The 20685-nt window shown below is 48.3% G+C and overlaps 1 protein-coding gene across 3 annotated transcripts in view; it reads right to left on the reverse strand.

The window, feature by feature from the left end:
- The window catches only part of LOC140188751 (complement C1q subcomponent subunit A-like), a 113887-nt gene that overhangs the window by 26904 nt on the left and 66298 nt on the right, over positions 1-20685 (reverse strand). Inside the window, exon 1 of one of the 3 annotated variants that reach the window (XM_072245359.1) lies at positions 14773-14873. The exons of the other annotated variants lie outside the window; for them this stretch is intronic. The gene's annotated coding sequence lies outside the window, so the exon portion shown is untranslated. Of the gene's footprint in view, positions 1-14772; positions 14874-20685 lie in introns of those variants that run through there. 3 annotated transcript variants of the gene reach the window in all.

Here is a 20685-nt window from a genome sequence, read left to right on the forward strand (position 1 = left end):
TGATAAGAACAGCTGAAGATTTTTATGATCTGTTCGAAGCTGTAAATACTCTACTATGATCCTTCAAGTGTCTTGGGTTTGTAATCATGATGCTATAATTGATTCTGTAGCAGCAGCTCATGAGCAATATTCATTTGCCCAATAGTAAACCTTAATTTTCTTACCAGTCACAGAATTAGGAAAATGTTAAATGTCAAGATAGTTTATGGAGAGAATATGGGAAATAACTCATCTTGGGTTCAAGATATCTTCAGCAAATTTCCATCTCACTGTTAGTTTGCAATAACCCTTGGACGTTTGACCAACAGTGTTTAGGTGACACTTGCAGAGGCTGAGCACATGTAAGGATGTACATGTAGGATGTAATGAAGTACACATAAGGATGTGCCTTGCACTCTACAAGATGGTGGTGGTGAAAGGATATTTCCTTCTTGTTGGGATGCTGTGATCAATGGTGCACCATAGGGACTTGTGCTGGGAGCTTTGTTGTTCGTGATGTGCATGGAGGACATATGTTCGGTAAGTTTGTAGATGATGTGAAAATTGGTGGTGTTGTGGATAGTGAGGGAGGTTGTCTAATGCTACAGCAGGAGGTAGATCAAATGGAAACTTGAGCAAAGCATTAGCAGATGATGCAGATGAAATTTAGTCCTGACAAGTGAAAGGTAATGCAGCTCATAAGGGAGAATGAGGAAGTGATAGATAGGAGCTGCAGGGAGGTAAATTGCAGGGGGCAGGTAACTGAGTGACAGTTAGGAGAAGGAAAGGAAATGGGCAGTGTGACGAAAGTACACATAGACTAAGATGTTGACTGTCCTGTGCTATCACCAGTGGGATCAACAGTTGATCTGCCACCTGTCTTCAGGAGAGAGATAAGTAAGACAATGGAGCAGCATTTGGAAATGTTAATGAATAGACGAGAGAGATTAACAGAAGGAGACACCGGTCTGGGTATTGTCAAGACTGGTTTACTTTGAACCTGAACTGTTTGAAGTGATGGACAGGCAATACCCCAACAGGGGGATAAAAAGGGACAGGTTCGCTAAGGCAACAGACACCACACGAGACACCACTCACGACACCACAAGGTATCGAGACCCTGGAAGCGGTGCGCCCCCACAAGTCGGTGGGAGTTTTGGAGGGCTGATCACGGGACCAACCATAGACGCACAGGGTGGAAAGATTCGGTCGGCGGGAACCTGGTGTGTGTGTCCACCCTTGCCTGGGTGCCAGGTTCACCGCAGAGGAACGATCGTATCTGAAAACGGAGGGGTCACAGTCGGTGACCTCAGAAGACATTACAAAGAGCTCGCCCGAAAGCTAACTGCGAGAAATATCAAAGGTCTGTTGAATCAGATTTTGAATATCAGCATTCGCACTCTCTCTCTTCAACGGCACAACAACGATTGCTGCGAACTGAACTAAACTGAACTCTGTCACTTGTGATTGAACATTTTACCCCTAGACTGTGGTAGAGCTGATTGACCCTATTATCCTAGTTCTGTGTACATGTGTGTTTATTCAGTGCTAACCTGTTGCATTTATATCCTTACTATTAGAGTACTGTGTTGCTTATTTCTTTAATAAAACTTTCTTAGTTCCAGTAATCCAGACTCCAACTGAGTGATCCATTTCTGCTGGTTTGGCAACCCAGTTATGGGGTACGTAACAGCAGCCAGTGCAAAGTACCCCTGTGGTCATTCTCCTCAATAATAAATATACCACTTTGGAAATTGTTGAGAGGGAGAGAGCCGCTGTGACCAAGTCTCTGGCACTGTATATGACATTGTACCTTAGAAGAGAACAGAGGTGAAGAGGGCTGACTGATGATAGGAGATTCTGTAGTCAGAGGAACAGAGAGACAATGTGAGGGCAATAGAGTCAACTGGATGGAACGTTGCCTCCCAGGTGCCAGGGTCAGGGACGACTTGGATCAGGTTCACACTGTTCTAAAGGGGGAAGGGTGACCAGCCAGAAATCTTGTGCACATTGGTACCAATGACATAGATAGGAAGGGTGAGGAGGTCCTGAAGAGAGATTTTAGCTAGCTAGGGAGAAAGCTGAAAAACAGGACCTCCAGGGTAGTAACCTCCCAATTGCTGCCTGTGCTATGCACCAGTGAGGGTAAGAATGGTATGATTTGGCAGATGTCTGTGTGGCTGAGGAACGGGTGCAGGGAACAGTGTTTCAGATTTATGGATCATTGGGATTTCTTCTGCGGAAAGTATGACCTGTACAAAAGGGATGGGATACACCTGAACCTGAAGGAGACTATTATCCTTGTGGGCAGGTTTGCTCGAGCTGTTTGGGAAGGTTAAAAATAATTTAGCAGAGGGTAAGAACCAAAGTGATAATGCCAAGGGTGGGGTAGTTGGTTTGCAAACAGATGCAATATGTAGTGAGACTGCTAGCAAGGGAAGGCCAGGCTGATGACAGGGCAAAATTACATTCAATGGTATGAGTTGCAATGTAAAAGCCAGACAAAATCAAAAAAGCTGAATACATGCATAAAGGCGTTATACTTGAATGCATGCAGTATACAAAATAAGGGGGATGAACATCCAAGGATACACATTGTATCAAAAGCACAGGCAGATAGGCAGAGTGGGAATATTAAGGGCATCTTTTCTGGTTGGCTGCCAGTGACTAGTAATTTTCCACATTTGGAAAGTGCAGGATATACATACATCCCAGACATATATCATACCAAAGAAGTATTTTAAGGCAGTACAACACAACTGTGGCTAACAAGTGAGGTCCAAACCGACATAAAACCAAGGAGACTTAGAAGCAAAAGAATAGAGCAAACAGTAGTGAGAAGTTAGAGAATTGGGAAACTTTTAAAAATGTAATTGTGCTGGAGTGAGTGTAGAGGAGACTCACCAGGATGTTGGTTGGATTGGTGGCCTTTAGTGATGGGGAATATTTAAAAAGGTATGGTTTGTTTTGCCCTGGAGACGAGGAGGTACCAGACTGATCTGAGGTATATCAAATTGTACCTGCAAGGGTACCTGGGCAGAGTCATTTCCCTGTGTGGATGTATCAAATGGAAAGGGTACATGGGCAGAATCATTTTCCTGTGTCAAAGTATCAAACGGAAAGGAAACACGGGCAGAGTCATTTCCCTGTGCGGAAGTATCAAATGGAAAGGGTACATGGGCAGAATCATTTCCCCATGTGGAAGTATCAAATGGGAAGGGTACATAGGAGGATCATTTCCTCTATATGGAAGTTTCAAATGGAAAGAGTACATGGGCAGAGTCATTTCCCTGTGTGGAAGTCTCAAATGGAAAGTGTAAATAGGCAGAATTATTTCCCTATATAGATGTATCAAATGGAAAGGGTACATGGGAGAATCATTTCCCTATGTGGAAATATCAAATGGAAAGGGTATGTGGGCAGAATCAATCCCCATGTGGAAGTATCTGTCACAATGGGGTGCTGGGAACGGATTCAAATGCAAGACACAGACACTAAAGTACAAGGAACAGGACTTGACTGGGTTAGGGATGTGACAGGATACAGGCAAGGAGCAGGGACAAGAACAGAGACTTGGGCTAGGAAAAGCAGGACCAGGACTAGGAACCATGGACTAGGAGACAAAGCTTGGACTCCGAGCCCGAGACTGGACAAGGACCCAGAACCTGGGTCTTGCCTCGGGATCGGCCCCCAGAACCAGGCAAGGACATGACATGGCTTCAGGACAGGATGTGGCTGAGGTCTAGAAGCCTGAGCTTGGAGACAGGCTGGGGTCTTTGCTCTTGAGACTTGAGGCTGGGGTCTTAGGTCTTGAGCTTGGCTGCAGGCTGGGGTCTTGGGTGTTGGGTCTTGAGCTTGGCTTGGGATCCTCGAGGCTTGGGGTCTTGGAGCTTGGCTGCGAGATCCTCGAGGCTTGTGGTCTTGGAGCTTGGCTGCGGGATCCTCGAGGCTTGTGGTCTTGGAGCTTGGCTGCGGGATGCTCGAGGCTTGGGTTCTTGGAGCTTGGCTGCGGGATGCTCGAGGCTTCGGGTCGTGGAGCTTGGCTGCGGGGTCCTCGAGGCTGCGGGTCGTGGAGCTTGGCTGCGGGGTCCTCGAGGCTTCGGGTCGTGGAGCTTGGCTGCGGGGTCCTCGAGGCTTCGGGTCGTGGAGCTTGGCTGCGGGGTCCTCGAGGCTTCGGGTCGTGGAGCTTGGCTGCGGGGTCCTCGAGGCTTCGGGTCGTGGAGCTTGGCTGCGGGGTCCTCGAGGCTTCGGGTCGTGGAGCTTGGCTGCGGGGTCCTCGAGGCTTCGGGTCGTGGAGCTTGGCTGCGGGGTCCTCGAGGCTGCGGGTCGTGGAGCTTGGCTGCGGGGTCCTCGAGGCTGCGGGTCGTGGAGCTTGGCTGCGGGGTCCTCGAGGCTGCGGGTCGTGGAGCTTGGCTGCGGGGTCCTCGAGGCTGCGGGTCGTGGAGCTTGGCTGCGGGGTCCTCGAGGCTGCGGGTCGTGGAGCTTGGCTGCGGGGTCCTCGAGGCTGCGGGTCGTGGAGCTTGGCTGCGGGGTCCTCGAGGCTGCGGGTCGTGGAGCTTGGCTGCGGGGTCCTCGAGGCTGCGGGTCGTGGAGCTTGGCTGCGGGGTCCTCGAGGCTGCGGGTCGTGGAGCTTGGCTGCGGGGTCCTCGAGGCTGCGGGTCGTGGAGCTTGGCTGCGGGGTCCTCGAGGCTGCGGGTCGTGGAGCTTGGCTGCGGGGTCCTCGAGGCTGCGGGTCGTGGAGCTTGGCTGCGGGGTCCTCGAGGCTGCGGGTCGTGGAGCTTGGCTGCGGGGTCCTCGAGGCTGCGGGTCGTGGAGCTTGGCTGCGGGGTCCTCGAGGCTGCGGGTCGTGGAGCTTGGCTGCGGGGTCCTCGAGGCTGCGGGTCGTGGAGCTTGGCTGCGGGGTCCTCGAGGCTGCGGGTCGTGGAGCTTGGCTGCGGGGTCCTCGAGGCTGCGGGTCGTGGAGCTTGGCTGCGGGGTCCTCGAGGCTGCGGGTCGTGGAGCTTGGCTGCGGGGTCCTCGAGGCTGCGGGTCGTGGAGCTTGGCTGCGGGGTCCTCGAGGCTGCGGGTCGTGGAGCTTGGCTGCGGGGTCCTCGAGGCTGCGGGTCGTGGAGCTTGGCTGCGGGGTCCTCGAGGCTGCGGGTCGTGGAGCTTGGCTGCGGGGTCCTCGAGGCTGCGGGTCGTGGAGCTTGGCTGCGGGGTCCTCGAGGCTGCGGGTCGTGGAGCTTGGCTGCGGGGTCCTCGAGGCTGCGGGTCGTGGAGCTTGGCTGCGGGGTCCTCGAGGCTGCGGGTCGTGGAGCTTGGCTGCGGGGTCCTCGAGGCTGCGGGTCGTGGAGCTTGGCTGCGGGGTCCTCGAGGCTGCGGGTCGTGGAGCTTGGCTGCGGGGTCCTCGAGGCTGCGGGTCGTGGAGCTTGGCTGCGGGGTCCTCGAGGCTGCGGGTCGTGGAGCTTGGCTGCGGGGTCCTCGAGGCTGCGGGTCGTGGAGCTTGGCTGCGGGGTCCTCGAGGCTGCGGGTCGTGGAGCTTGGCTGCGGGGTCCTCGAGGCTGCGGGTCGTGGAGCTTGGCTGCGGGGTCCTCGAGGCTGCGGGTCGTGGAGCTTGGCTGCGGGGTCCTCGAGGCTGCGGGTCGTGGAGCTTGGCTGCGGGGTCCTCGAGGCTGCGGGTCGTGGAGCTTGGCTGCGGGGTCCTCGAGGCTGCGGGTCGTGGAGCTTGGCTGCGGGGTCCTCGAGGCTGCGGGTCGTGGAGCTTGGCTGCGGGGTCCTCGAGGCTGCGGGTCGTGGAGCTTGGCTGCGGGGTCCTCGAGGCTGCGGGTCGTGGAGCTTGGCTGCGGGGTCCTCGAGGCTGCGGGTCGTGGAGCTTGGCTGCGGGGTCCTCGAGGCTGCGGGTCGTGGAGCTTGGCTGCGGGGTCCTCGAGGCTGCGGGTCGTGGAGCTTGGCTGCGGGGTCCTCGAGGCTGCGGGTCGTGGAGCTTGGCTGCGGGGTCCTCGAGGCTGCGGGTCGTGGAGCTTGGCTGCGGGGTCCTCGAGGCTGCGGGTCGTGGAGCTTGGCTGCGGGGTCCTCGAGGCTGCGGGTCGTGGAGCTTGGCTGCGGGGTCCTCGAGGCTGCGGGTCGTGGAGCTTGGCTGCGGGGTCCTCGAGGCTGCGGGTCGTGGAGCTTGGCTGCGGGGTCCTCGAGGCTGCGGGTCGTGGAGCTTGGCTGCGGGGTCCTCGAGGCTGCGGGTCGTGGAGCTTGGCTGCGGGGTCCTCGAGGCTGCGGGTCGTGGAGCTTGGCTGAGGGGTCCTCGAGGCTTCGGGTCGTGGAGCTTGGCTGCGGGGTCCTCGAGGCTGCGGGTCTTGGAGCTTGGCTGCGGGGTCCTCGAGGCTGCGGGTCGTGGAGCTTGGCTGCGGGGTCCTCGAGGCTTCGGGTCGTGGAGCTTGGCTGCGGGGTCCTCGAGGCTGCAGGTCTTGGAGCTTGGCTGCGGGGTCCTCGAGGCTGCAGGTCTTGGAGCTTGGCTGCGGGGTCATCAGGGCTTGGGTTCTTGGAGCTTGGCTGTGGGATCTTCGAGACTTGGGTTCTTGGAGCTCAAAGACAGACTGGGAACCGAACATCAACATAGTGCAGGGACTTATCCTCTGACAAGCCGGGACTCATCCTCTGACAAGCCGGGACTCATCTTTAACACGACACTAACATGAGACAGGACAGAGCATAGACATAGAGCCGGGACATATCCTGAGACAAGCCGGGACTCAACTTCATTTCCACACCAAGGTGGGACAAGTCCCTCCGTCAGGTAATGGCAGAACGGCCGGACTTACCCAGCAGAGGCGAGGACATGACAAGACAAGACAGGACCCTCCGCAGGGCAACAGCAGAACAGCCTGACTTACCCCACAGAAGCGAAGACAAGACAGATTCCCCCCCCCGCAGGGCAACAGTAAAATAGCCTGGCTTACCCCATGGAGGCGAGGACAAGAAGAGATGAACATCAAAGAACAATAGACAGTTCCATCTCTGCTCTGGGGAAGCTCTGAGTCTCAGTTCGGCCAGCAACCTCAGCAGGCTATGGAAACAGCCTGATCCCTACCTAGCTCGGAGTGGCTGGCAGCCACTCAGCTGGCCCAGGAAACAGCCGAATACATACTGCAAAGACAGCTCCGACTACCAACAGCAAGGCTCCATGAAGCGGTGGTCCTGGTCTTCCAACCAGGCCTAGAGATCACAAATGGCTTCACCAGCCTTCCATCAGCAGGTTGCTCGCAGGGGACTGACAAGACAAACCAGCAGCTCACACGCAACCCCAAGGCCACTTATATTCCAAGTCCAAAGATGGGAATCAGGTGCCTATGCTTAACTCAATCAAACGAGGGACAGCTGGAAGACCCGGAGTCCTGAGTCCATGGACCAGACCGTGAACAGGAATGCGGACTTCATGGACTGGACCATGACAGTATCAAACAGAAAGGGTACATGGCAGAAGCATTTCCCTACGTGGAAATATCAATTGGAAAGAGTATATGGGCAAAATCATTTCCCTATATAGAATAGAATAGAATAGTACAGCACAGTACAGGCCCTTCGGCCCACAATGTTGTGCTGACCCTCAAACCCTGCCTCCCATATAAGCCCCGACTTTAAATTCCTCCATATACCTGTCTAGTAGTCTCTTAAACTTCACGAGTGTATCTGCCTCCACCACTGACTCAGGCAGTGCATTCCACACACCAACCACTCTCTGAGTAAAAAACCTTCCTCTGATACCCCCCTTGAACTTCCAACCCCTTACCTTAAAGTCATGTCCTCTTGTATTGAGCAGTGGTGCCCCGGGGGAAAGGCGTTGGCTATCCACTCTATATATTCCTCTTATTATCTTGTACACCTCTATCATGTCTCCTCTTATCCTCCTTCTCTCCAAAGAGTAAAGCCCTAGCTCCCTTAATCTCTGATCATAATGCATACTCTCTAAACCAGGCAGCATCCTGGTAAATCTCCTCTGTACCCTTTCCAATGCTTCCACATCCTTCCTATAGTGAGGCGACGAGAACTGGACACAGTACTCCAAGTGTGGCCTAACCAGAGTATTATAGAGCTACATTATTACATTGCGACTCTTAAACTCTATCCCTCGACTTATGAAAGCTAACACCCCATAAGCTTTCTTAACTACCCTATCCACCTGTGAGGCAACTTTCAGGCATCTGTGGGCATGTATCCCTAGATCCCTCTGCTCCTCCACACTACCAAGTATCCTGCCATTTACTTTGTACTCTGCCTTGGAGTTTGTCCTTCCAAAGTGTACCACCTCACACTTCTCCGGGTCGAACTCCATCTGCCACTTCTCAGCCCACTTCTGCATCCTATCAATATCTCTCTGCAATCTTTGACAATCCTCTACTCTATCTACAACACCACCAACCTTTGTGTCGTCTGCAAACTTGCCAACCCACCCTTCTACCCTGACATCCAGGTCGTTAATAAAAATCACAAAAAGTAGAGGTCCCAGAGCAGATCCTTGTGGGACACCACTAGTCACAATCCTCCAATCTGAATGTACTCCCTCCACCACGACCCTCTGCCTTCTGCAGGCAAGCCAATTCTGAATCCACCTGGCCAAACTTCCCTGGATTCCATGCCTTCTGACTTTCTGAATAAGCCTACTGTGTGGAACCTTGTCAAATGCCTTACTAAAATCCATATAGATCACATCCACTGCACTACCCTCATCTATATGCCTGGTCACCTCCTCAAAGAACTCTATCAGGCTTGTTAGACACGATCTGCCCTTCACAAAGCCATGCTGACTGTCCCTGATCAGAACATGATTCTCTAAATGCCCAGAGATCCCATCTCTAAGAAGGTTTTCCAACAACTTTCTCACCGCAGATGTAAGGCTCACTGGTCTATAATTACCTGGACTACCCCTACTACCTTTTTTGAACAAGGGGACAACAATCACCTCCTTCCAATCCTCCGGTACCATTCCCGTGGACAATGAGGACATAAAGATCCCAGCCAGAGGCTCAGCAATCTCTTCCCTCGCCTAGTGGAGCAGCCTGGGGAATATTCTGTCAGGCCCCGGGGACTTATCCGTCCTAATGTATTTTAACAACCCCAACACCTCCTCCCCCTTAATATCAACATGCTCCAGAACATCAACCTCACTCATATTGTCCTCACCATCATCAAGTTCCCTCTCTTTTGTGAATACCGAAGAGAAGTATTCATTGAGGACCTCGCTCACTTCCACAGCCTCCAGGCACATCTTCCCACCTTTATTTCTAATAGGTCCTACCTTCACTCCTGTCATCCTTTTTTTCTTCACATAATTGAAGAATGCCTTGGGGTTTTTGTTTACCTTACTCGACAAGGCCTTCTCATGGCCCCTTCTTGCTTTTCTCAGCCCCTTCTTAAGCTCCTTTCTTGCTTCCCTATATTCCTCAATAGACCCATCTGATCCCTGCTTCCTAAACCTCATGTATGCTGCCTTCTTCTACCTGACTAGATTTTCCACCTCACTTGTCACCCATGGTTCCTTCACCTTACCATTCTTTATCTTCCTCACTGGGACAAATTTATCCCTAACATCCTGCAAGAGATCTCTAAACATCGACCACATGTCCATAGTACATTTCCTTGCAAAAACATGACCCCAATTCACACCTTCAAGTTCTAGCCTTATAGCCTCATAATTTGCCCTTCCCTAATTAAAAATTTTCCTGTCCTCTCTGACTCTATCCTTTTCCATGATCATGTTAAAGGCCAGGGAGTGGTGGTCACTGTCCCCCAGATGCTCACCCCTGAGAGATCTGTGATCTGACCCGGGTCATTACCTAGTACTAGATCTAGTATGGCATTCCCCCTAGCCGGCCTGTCCACATACTGTGACAGGAATCTGTCCTGGACCCACTTAACAAACTCTGCCCCATCTAAGCCCTTGGAACTAATCAGGTGCCAATCAATATTAGGGAAGTTAAAGTCACCCATGATAACAACCCTGTTATTTTTGCACCTTTCCAAAATCTGCCTTCCAATCTGCTCCTCGGTATCTCTGCTGCTACCAGGGGGCCTATAGAATACCCCCAAAAGGGTAACTGCTCCCTTCCTGTTCCTGACTTCCACCCATACTGACTCAAAAGAGGATCCTGCTACATTACCCACCCTTTCTGTAGCTGTAATAGTACATTACAGGGTACATGGGCAGAATCATTTCCCTGTGTGGAAGTATCAAATGGGAAGGGTACATGGGCAGAATCATTTCCCTGTGTGGAAGTATCAAATGGGAAGGGTACATGGGCAAAATCATTTCCCTGTGTGGAAGTATCAAAAACAAGAAGGCATAGATTTAAGGTGAGAGGAGGGAGAATTAAAGGGATTTGAGGGGAAAGTTTTGATACACAGGGAATGGCTGATGTCAAAACACAAGGCCAGAGTAGGTGGCGAAATCAGATTCACCACGTTCAGATGGGTATCTGAATAACAATGTGTGTGAGGATCCAGACCTGAAATGAGCGAATGAGATTAGTGTAGATGAGCAAGAATATTGGCATGCTCACTGGTTGGTCAGTGTGTCCATTTCTCTGCTGTACAATTCAGTGACTTAATGGCACACTGCCCCAAGACAATCAGATTGATGATGAGACCCTGGGGATCATGAATCCCTTCCCACATATCCAAAGCTGCATCTTGACAACATCAGACATTAATGGTGAAATTCATTATCACTCTCAAAGCACCAGCACAGCCTTTTGAGAAGATCAGTGGCACGAAGTATAGAGACCACCAGAGAGGCTGGTTTCTTCAATATCCTAAAGACCTGCTACAAGCAAATATCTCAAGAAGTGGCAAAGTGCTCAAAATGCCATGTCCACAACATATTCACTGGAAGTACAAGCGATTGCTATAGCCACCTCAAGCAGAGAAAGAGCATTTGTTGTTTCATTATTGGCATTTTGTAGCCATGCGCTGTGAGTACACGGGAGCCCTGTGTAAACTGTGAATTCAGGGACCTACATCACAAACTGGTTCATCCTGTTCGTCAGCAGAGGACTTAGATTTAGCAGGCCCTGTGTTGGTCTCATTGGTACTCAATGCTCACAAAAATGTTATCTTTGATCCCAATGAACTGCCTAAGATGAAAAACATTTACAATATACCAACTGTTTGTTATTTTGTTATATGATGGAACAAAAGTTCTCTTGTTATTCCTGCACATGGCTACAGATGTGTGGGAAGTTGTCCATGTTTTCCAAGGTTTCCTCATCCATACTAAATGTCTCTGTACAGTATGCCATTGAGTCATTGAATTGTAGAGTACAAAAACAGATTCTCTGACCCACCATGAACATGCTCACCATGTCCATCTATACTAATCTACTTGCCCACTTTCAGTGCATATCTTCCCAAACTTTGCCAATTCAAGTACAGATTCTATATCTGTAGTTCTTGGGCAACACATGCAAAATGCTGGAGGAACTCAGAAACTTTTGAAGGGAAATAAACAGCAGATATTTCAGGCTAAGACCCTTGGACTGTTTATTTTCCTCCATTGATGATGCCTGATTTGCTTCTCCAGTTCAAGATTTCCAGCATCTTCAGAACCTCTTACGTATTTGCACTATTTTTTTAATTGGCATAGAAATCATAGAAACATACACCATTTCAATGGGAATACAAGAAGAACAGCAAATATTAGAAATCTGAAATAAAAATAGAAAATACCAGAAAGCTCAACAGGTTAGACAGCATCTGGGAGAAGAGATCATGCTAAAATGTGTACAGGGCCTGACAGAGTGGATGTAGGAGTGATATTTTTCCTGTCAAAACCAGAAGATCACATCTCAAAATATGGGGCTGACTGACTGCAATGGGAAAGAACATCTTCTCTCACAGGATGATGGATCTTTGGAACTGTCTATCCAAAAGTGTGTTGAAGATCCTTTGCAGTTCATATTCAAGGCACAGACGGATAGGACGCTTTGGAGGAACAGACTCTAAGTTTTAAAACAAGAGTGAAAGAGATCAACAGATTTTTGGTTATTAAGGGACTGAAGGAATCTGGGGTAGCTCCGTCATGGTCCGGTCGGTGAAGTCCGTATTCCGGTTCATGGTCTAGTCCATCGACCCTTGCTCCAGGTTTTCCTGTCTACCCTGTTTCTGTTCTTGTTGAGCTCTAATTGAGTCAGCTGATGCTCGTTGGGGTTGGCTGCATAAATACCTTCAGAGACCAGGGCGTGGCTGCTGGGTTGTTCTTGTCCTTACTTCTTGTATCCCTTCCTTTGCCTTCTGTTTCCTCACCTGAAGCCCTGCCTTGTCTTGCCGGTAACTCTCGCCTCGCCTGAAGTTCTGTCTTGCCTTGCATTGCCTGAAGCCTTGCCTTGTCTTGCAGTCTTGTCCTGGAGCCACCCTGTACCTACCTCCCTTCCTGTCCTCTACCTTCGTCGGGTAAGCCAGGCCATATTGCCGTTACCTACAGTCAGTTCTGTCCCTTCCTAACCCTTGCCTCTGTTGGGTAAGCCAGGCCATCTTGCCGTTATCTGCGGTTGGTTCTGTCCCTTCCTGTCCCTTGCCTCTGTCTGGTGGTGATCCGTGCCCTGCCCAGGAGGAGCCTCGCCCCAAGTCTCTAGCCTCCTGCCAAGCCTTGCCTCAAGTCTCCAGCCTCCTGCCAAGCCTCGCCTCAAGTCTCTAGCCTCTAGCCTCAAGCCTGAAGACTCTAGCCTCCTGCCAAGCCTCACCTCAAGTCTCTAGCCTCTATCCTCAAGCCTGAAAACTCCAGCCTCCTGCCAAGCCTCACCTCATCTCCAGCCTCTAGCCTCCTGCCAAGCCTTGCCTCAAGTCTCTAGCCTCCTGCCAAGCCTTGTCTCAAGTCTCTAGCCTCTAGCTTCAAACCTGAAGACTCCAGCCTCCTGCCAAGCCTCGCCTCAAGTCTCCAGCCTCTAGCCTCCTGCCAAGCCTCACCTCGTCTCTAGCCTCAAGCCTGAAGACTCCAGCCTCCTGCCTCCTGCCAAGCCTCGTCTCAAGTCTCTAGCCTCTAGCCTGAAGTCTCTAGCCTCCTGCCAAGCCTCGCCTCAAGTCTCTAGCCTCCTGCCAAGCCTTGTCTCAAGTCTCTAGCCTCTAGCCTCAAGCCTGAAGACTCCTGCCTCCTGCCAAGCCTCGCCTCGTCTCTAGCCTCTAGCCTCAAGCCTGAAGACTCCAGCCTCCTGCCTCCTGCCAAGCCTCACCTCAAGTCTCTAGCCTCAAACCTGAAGACTCCAGCCTCCTGCCTCCTGCCAAGCCTCACCTCAAGTCTCCAACCTCAAGCCTCCTGCCAAGCCTCGCCTCGTCTCTAGCTTCAAGCCTGAAGACTCCAGCCTCCTGCCTCGCCTCAAGTCTCTAGCCTGAAGACTCCAGCCTCCTGCCTCCTGCCTAGCCTCGCCTCAAGTCTCTAGCCTCAAACTTGAAGGCTCCAGCCTCCTGCCTAGCCTCGCCTCTAGTCTCTAGCCTCAAGCCTGAAGACTCCAGCCTCATTCTGCCTGCCAGCCAAGCCTCATCCTTGCCTAGTTCTGGGGTTCGAGCCAGAGGCAAGACCCAGGTACTGGATCCTTGTCCAGTCTCTGGCTCGAAGTCCAAACCCAGGCTCCTAGCTCTCTTGTGCAGTCCTGTTCCTGGTTCCTGGTTTACGTGTCCATGTCCTTGCCCTTATCCTGTATCCTAGTCCTGTCCCTAGTACTTCAGTGTCTGTGTCTTGCACTTGGGTCTGTTCCCAGTCACCCTCTGTATGACAAGTTCAGGAAGATCACACTAAGATAAAAGCTCTGTCCCTAGTATGAACAGGTGCAGAACGGCCTTTCCAGCATCTGGTTCTGATGTTCTACCATTGATCGTGGTTGTTTCAAGTGATTCCACTCCGAACAGAAATGGAAAACAAATAGTGTTGATGGGCGGCTGTCTCTATTGACTTCAGTGGATTGAACATCATGCAGCCCTGCCCAAGAGTCACTTCATCCCATAGAGTTTTCACATATCTAGTCACACCACTGGCATTTCACATCAGATTTGTAACTATCCCTTTACATTGACTCGAACAGTTTAAAAGGAGTTATAAGCTACATAAGCAAAACATGGATAGAACATAGAATAGTACAGCACAGTACAGGCCCTTTGGCCCACAATGTTGTGCAGACCCTTAAACCCTGCTTCCCATATAACCCCCACCTTAAATTCCTCCATATACCTGTCCAGTGGTCTCTTAAACTTCACTAGTGTATCTGCCTCCACCACTGACTCAGGCAGTGCATTTTACATAGAATTTTAGATAACAGTTTCAAAACCAGTTCAAAATTGACATTATCTGTAAATACTTAATCATTAATACTTCATTAAAATTATCAGGTTATATTCATTCCACTTTCAATAGTGATTCATGGCATGCTGAATTATACAATTTCATCATTAAGAGATGCTTTCATGCCAGGACCACCATTATTGTATTTTTTATTGTTATTGTGTTCTTTATCTTTATTGTGTTTTTTTTTTGTGCTGCATTGGATCCGGAGTAAGAATTATTTTGTCTGTTTACACTTGTGTACTGGAATGACATTAAACAACCTTGAATCTTGAAACTTGAAAAAGTGAGATTACAGAAGTGGACCAAAGTTTGAACAGACTGCTGAAGCTAGATCCCTTGTTACACTACTCTCTTAAATTCTTTGGGTGCTTTCTAGCTTACAAGAAATGAAGCAAAACAGTCTAAACTCAGAGATTCTGTTCACACATCTGCACATTTCTTACAATATAACTGCATATATTTTCCAATGAACTGTTCTTGGAGAGATCAGAACTTACCTTAAGAAGAAGTCCTTACTGTAAAGAAAACAGAAGTGGAAGCACTCATGACAAGCTGCTGCTGAGAGGGAGAGGGGAGGTGACTCATTTGTTGGACAACTTGATCCAGAATTCCCATCGACATGCAGGCAAAGCTGAGCCAAGTAGTTGTTGATGAACATTGGTTGCCAAGTCGTCCCACAAGTAGGGTTGGTTAAGTAAATTAAGTTATTGATTTTGTGAGATTTGGAACTAAATATTTCTCCTATAATTTGAGGCCTGTACCTTATTCTGATTCCTTAAATGTCATTGAAATCTAATCAATAAATTCAAAGTTCAAAGAAAATTTATTACCAAAGTATATGTATGTCACTGATATTCAATTTCTTGCAGGCATACTCAATAAATCCAATACCCAAACTAGACTGTATCAACAGGGAAGAAATGTGCGAAAGACACAATCTGTGCTAGTACAAAAAGAAAGAAGAAAGAAGAACTAATAATAATAACAAATAAATAAGCAATAAGCATTCAAAACATGAGATGAAGAGTCTTTGAAAGTGAGTCCGTAGGTTGCCAGAACAGTTCAGCGATGGAGCATGTAGATGTGCTCATTGGTGGGGAGGAATTTACCCCTGATGTACTGGGCTGTATCCACTGCTTTCTGTAGGATTTTCCATTCAAGGGCATTGATGTTTCCATACCAGGCTGTAATACAGCCTGTCAATATACCCTCCACCACATATCTCTAGAAGTTTGTCAGAGTTTTAGATGTTATGCTGAATCTTTGCAAATTCTTATGGAAGTAGAGGCACTGCTGTACTTTCTTCATATTTGCACACATTCTGGGCCCAGGACAGGTCCTCTGAAAAAACACTGAGGAATTTAAAGTTGCTGACTCTCTCCACCTCTGACCTTCCAATAAGGACTGATTCGTAGATCTTCCATTGTCCGTCTCCTTAAATCAATAATCAGCTCCTTGGTCTTGCTGACACTGAGTAAGAGTTTGCTGCTGTGGCACCACTCAGCCAGACCTTCATTCACCCTCCTACATGGTGATTCATCACTATCTTTGATTCGATCTACAACAGTGGTGTCAACAGCAAACTTGAATATGGCATTGGAGCTGTGCTTAGCCATAGTCACCACTGTAAAGTGAGTAGAGTAAGGGGCTAAGTTCACAGCCTGAAGGAGATGGTGGAGGAGATGTTGATGCCAATCCAAGCTGATTGGAGTCTGTAAGTGAGGATATCAAGGATCCAATTACACAAGGAGGTATTGAGCCCAAGGTCTTATTGATTAGTTTTGAAGGAATGATAGTACTGAATGCCTAGCTGTAGTCAATAAAGAGCATACTGAAGTAACCATATGACCATATAACAATTACAGCACAGAAACAGGCGATCTCGGCCCTTCTAATCCATGCTGAAGTATGTATCTTTGCTGTTGAGATGTTTCAAGGCTGAGTGCAGAGCTAATGAAATGGCATCTTTTGTGGACCTCTTGTGCCAAGCCACATCTCAAGCTGTCACTGAAGTTCAGAATCATCTCCAAATAAAAATTCTATTCTCAGCTCAATTATTACAGAAGCTGCCATTTCTACAAGTTTCCTGAAAATATGAACTTAATGGGGGTAAATAGGTTGGCATAGATGGGCAAAAAGTTCAGTGTCGATATGGTGGGTTAAAGCAGCGGTCCTCAACCACCGGGCCGCAAAGCATGCGCTACTGGGCCGCGAGGAAACGATATGATTTGGCGATAGGAGTCAGCTGCACATTTCCCCATTCCTAGTCACGCCCACTGTTGAGCCATTACGCATGCCAGGTCATTACCCGCGCGTCATCCATGTTAGCGTGGGAAGGAGATCAACTCTTCCAGCTTGCAAATGACGGCGGGCTGAAAAGTATGTTTGACATAACATCTCAGCCGGAATTCTGGATCTCAAAGTCAAGGCTAAATATCCTGAGATAGCCACGAAGGCACTGAAAACGTTGCTTCCATTTCCAACATATCTCTGCAATGAATGCAACGAAAACTAAATTGCGGAATAGACTGGACATAAGGAACCCCCTTCGAGTATCGCTGTCTCCAGTCACTCCTTGATAGGACCGTCTTGTTGCAGTGAAACAAGCCCAGGGCTCCCACTGATTCAGCGATATTGGTGTGTTGCAATGATTTTATATGTTCATACGGGGAAAATATGTGCTGTGTGTTTAATATCCAAACATTACTTAAAATGTTATGATGCTATTGACTTACTTATATAACCATATAACAATTACAGCACGGAAACAGGCCATCTCTGCCCTTCTAGTCTGTGCCGAACGTTACTCTCACCTAGTCCCACCAACCTGCACTCAGCCCATAACCCTCCATTCCTTTCCTGTCCATATACCTATCCAATTTTTCTTTTAATGATAATATCGAACCTGCCTCTACCACTTCTACTGGAAGTTCGTTCAACACTTACTTCAAGCTCCCCTGTCCGCCCCTGACTTATCGCTATATTCATGCGAGGAAAATATGCGCTGTGTAATTAATATTAAATTCATTAGATAAACCCTTTTAGAAACGAAATTGAGCGTATTAGCCAATTATAACCTATATTCTGGTTGTGATTAACACCCCCCCGCCCCCCCAAACAGAATTGCCAAAAAACATTTTGTAGAAAAATCAGTACGTACACGCATGCGTAACGCACGCATGCATGCGCACTAGTGCCCGTGCAAGGCTTCATGGTCATTGTAGTCTCTCTGTGTAAACAACATACTTGGCTCTACTCTTGTCCGTTGGCAACCCTACCCCCGCCACCCCCCCCCCCCCCCCGCCCCGGGGTCGGCCGGTCTGCAAGAACATTATCAATATGAAACCCGTCCGCAGTGCAAAAAAGGTTGGGGACCCCTGGGTTAAAGGGCCCGTTATGCGCTTTTATGTAACTCCATGACTTTATATCAACTATACAGATCCCCGCACACTTGAATGATCGCTATCTTTTATCCCAGGTTGGAGAGTTGGAAACTAAAGGGCAAAGGTTTACGATACGAGGGATCGAAGAAGAGGGCCTGAAGAGCAAGTTTTTCACATAAAGGGTGGTGGGCATATGAAGCAAGCCAGCAAAGGAAGAAGTAGATGTGGAGTCAGAGTGATACAGTAATAGAGCACTACAGCACAGAAATAGGCCCTTCAACCTAAACAGTTTGTATCAACCTGTTTTCCTACCTAGTCTCATCTACATGCACCCAAACCACAGTCTTCCATATCCCTCTAATCTATGTACCTATCCAAACTTCTCTTAAATGTGGCAATTGAACCTGCATCCACCACACTGGTTAAGCTGTTCCATACCTTACAATATTCAATATTAATGCACTTCAGTTTGTCATTTATATGTGATTATCATTACCTTCATAAATTATCATGTGTTATGTGTACCGCTGTGCTTTACACCCCGGTTTAGAGAAATGTTGGGCCGTTTCTATATAAATTATATGGTTATATACGTTATAATGCATTATATACATGTACATAGTTAAATGGCAATAAGCTTGACTTGATCTGACTTCACCGGCAACTTGATACACACTGATACCATGCACTGAGCAAAGAATTTCCTCCTCAAGTTCTCCTTAAATATTTCTCTCTAAACCTACGAACTCAAGTTCTAGTATTACTAAAACTCAGGGGAAAAGCTCTTGACTAGAAAGAACCACAGTCTACAAATCAGTGAATTTGAATAAATCAAGGACAGCAGAAACAAGACAGACCACTTGCCTTTGTTCTTGCCATGAGGTTGAAGGAATGGGGTTACCATTTTGTGAAATGGCTCTGTCCTCCTTTTTGTGAACTTAACATTTGCACAAACATTGGATAGAAAAAGTTGAGATGGAAGTGGATCAAACACAGGGAAATGGGACTAGCTCAGTAAAGCACCCTGGACGCATGGATGAATGGGCCAACAAGCACTTTCTCTACTGCCGGACTCCATTACCCTAATACAGATAATGGGATGAGTACAGATGGTTAAACAGCAATGCATGGATACAGTGGGGCAAGGGTCCTTTATCAGTATGATTCTATGACTCTATCCTCAACATTGTCAGCTTTCAACAAATCCATAAGGTCTCTCACTGACTTACCTCATCTCCAGGAACCCATTACTTCTCTCAAAGTTCAAATTTCAAAGTGCATTTATTATCAAAGTATGTATACTATTTACAACCGTGAGAGATGGCTGCTTGCAGGCAGCCACAAAACAAAGAAACCCAAAAGAACATTATGAAAAGAAGATTGTCCAACACCCAATGTGCAGAAAAAAGCAAATTGTGGAAACAGGAAAAAACAACAAAACCTTGATTACCATTTGGAAAAATGTCCCCATCAACAGCAGAGTGACTAGTAAATGTCCTCAGATCACTTTGTCATTCTCCATCACTGTCATTCCCTGACCCAGGACTGGTCCCCACCTTTATATTTCTCCCATCAGTCACCATTTGCTTCTAAAGTGGATGTAACATTACCTGACATTCCCTTTAAGGAGTTGGATTGAGTTACCTTCTAACTCAATGGCTAAATGGTCACCACCGACTGGATGTGCTGAGGCAGGAGAAGGACTGAATGCTGAGGAACAAAACTGGAAACTTATTTGCTGAAGTTACTCCACTAGGTCCTGGGTTCCAAGTGCTGTAGACATCACAGTACAGGTGATGTCCTTCAGGTTTCATTCCTGCAGACAGAGGAAGCTAAAAGGTAAAGGTTGATGTTACAAACTGAAGAGAGTGTTAGAGTTATAGAGTTATTCAGCACTGTCACTTAATTTATTATTTCTTCAAATATTATTCTGTTAAGTAGTGGCAATGTCTCTGCCAAAGGAGGTGTAAGTCACTCCTTCTCTTTGCTAACCTGCAGGTCACCCTTGGACAAGGTGCAGTACCTGCTTAGCCCCTGATCAAGGTCATGGGTAGCCATGGAAGCAGGTGGTGGATGGCCGTATGAGCAGCTCGTGCACATCACAAATCCTGGTTATGCAACCACTGACACCAGGCAGACAATCTCTGAACAGTATTGATAATAGCTGGAAATTGTCTACTGAGTCCTTATGGGTGGAGCTGAGAAACAGGAAAGGTATGGCCACATTAGTGGGATTGTATTACAGACCACCCAATAGTCAACGAGAATTGGAAGAGCAAATTTGCAGAGAGATAGCAGGCAAATGCAGGAAATGTAAAGTTGTGGTGGTAGGGGATTTTAATCTTCCATATATTGATTGGGACTTCCATACTGTTAGGAGTCTAGATGGTTTAAAGTTTGTAAAATGTGTTCAGGAAAGTTTTCCAAATCAATATATAGAGGGACCAACTAGAGGGGATGCAATATTGGATCTCCTGTTAGGAAATGAGTTAGGACAAGTGACAGAAGTCTGTGTAGGGGAGCACTTTGGTTCCAGTGATCATAACACCATTAGTTTCAACTTGATAATGGACAAGGATAGATCTGGTCCTAGGGTTGAGGTTCTTAACTGGAAGAAGGCCAAATTTGAAGAAATGAGAAAGGATCTAAAAAGCATGGATTGGGATAGGTTGTTCTCTGGCAAGGATGTGATCGGTAGGTGGGAAGCCTTCAAAGGAGAAATTTTGAGAGTGCAGAATTTGTATGTTCCTGTCAGGATTAAAGGCAAAGTGAATAGAAATAAGGAACCTAGGTTCTCAAGGGATATTGCAACTCTGATAAAGAAGGAGAGGGAGTTGTATGACATGTATAGGAAGCAGGGAGTAAATAAGGTGCTTGAGGAGTATAAGAAGTGCAAGAAAATACTTAAGAAAGAAATCAGGAGGGCTAAAAGAAGACATGAGGTTGCCTTGGCAGTCAAAGTGAAGGATAATCCAAAGAGCTTTTACAGGTATATTAAGAGCAAAAGGATTGTAAGGGATAAAATTG

Source organism: Mobula birostris, chromosome 27, assembly GCF_030028105.1.
Source record: "Mobula birostris isolate sMobBir1 chromosome 27, sMobBir1.hap1, whole genome shotgun sequence".
Classification (NCBI taxonomy): Eukaryota; Metazoa; Chordata; class Chondrichthyes; order Myliobatiformes; family Myliobatidae; genus Mobula; species Mobula birostris.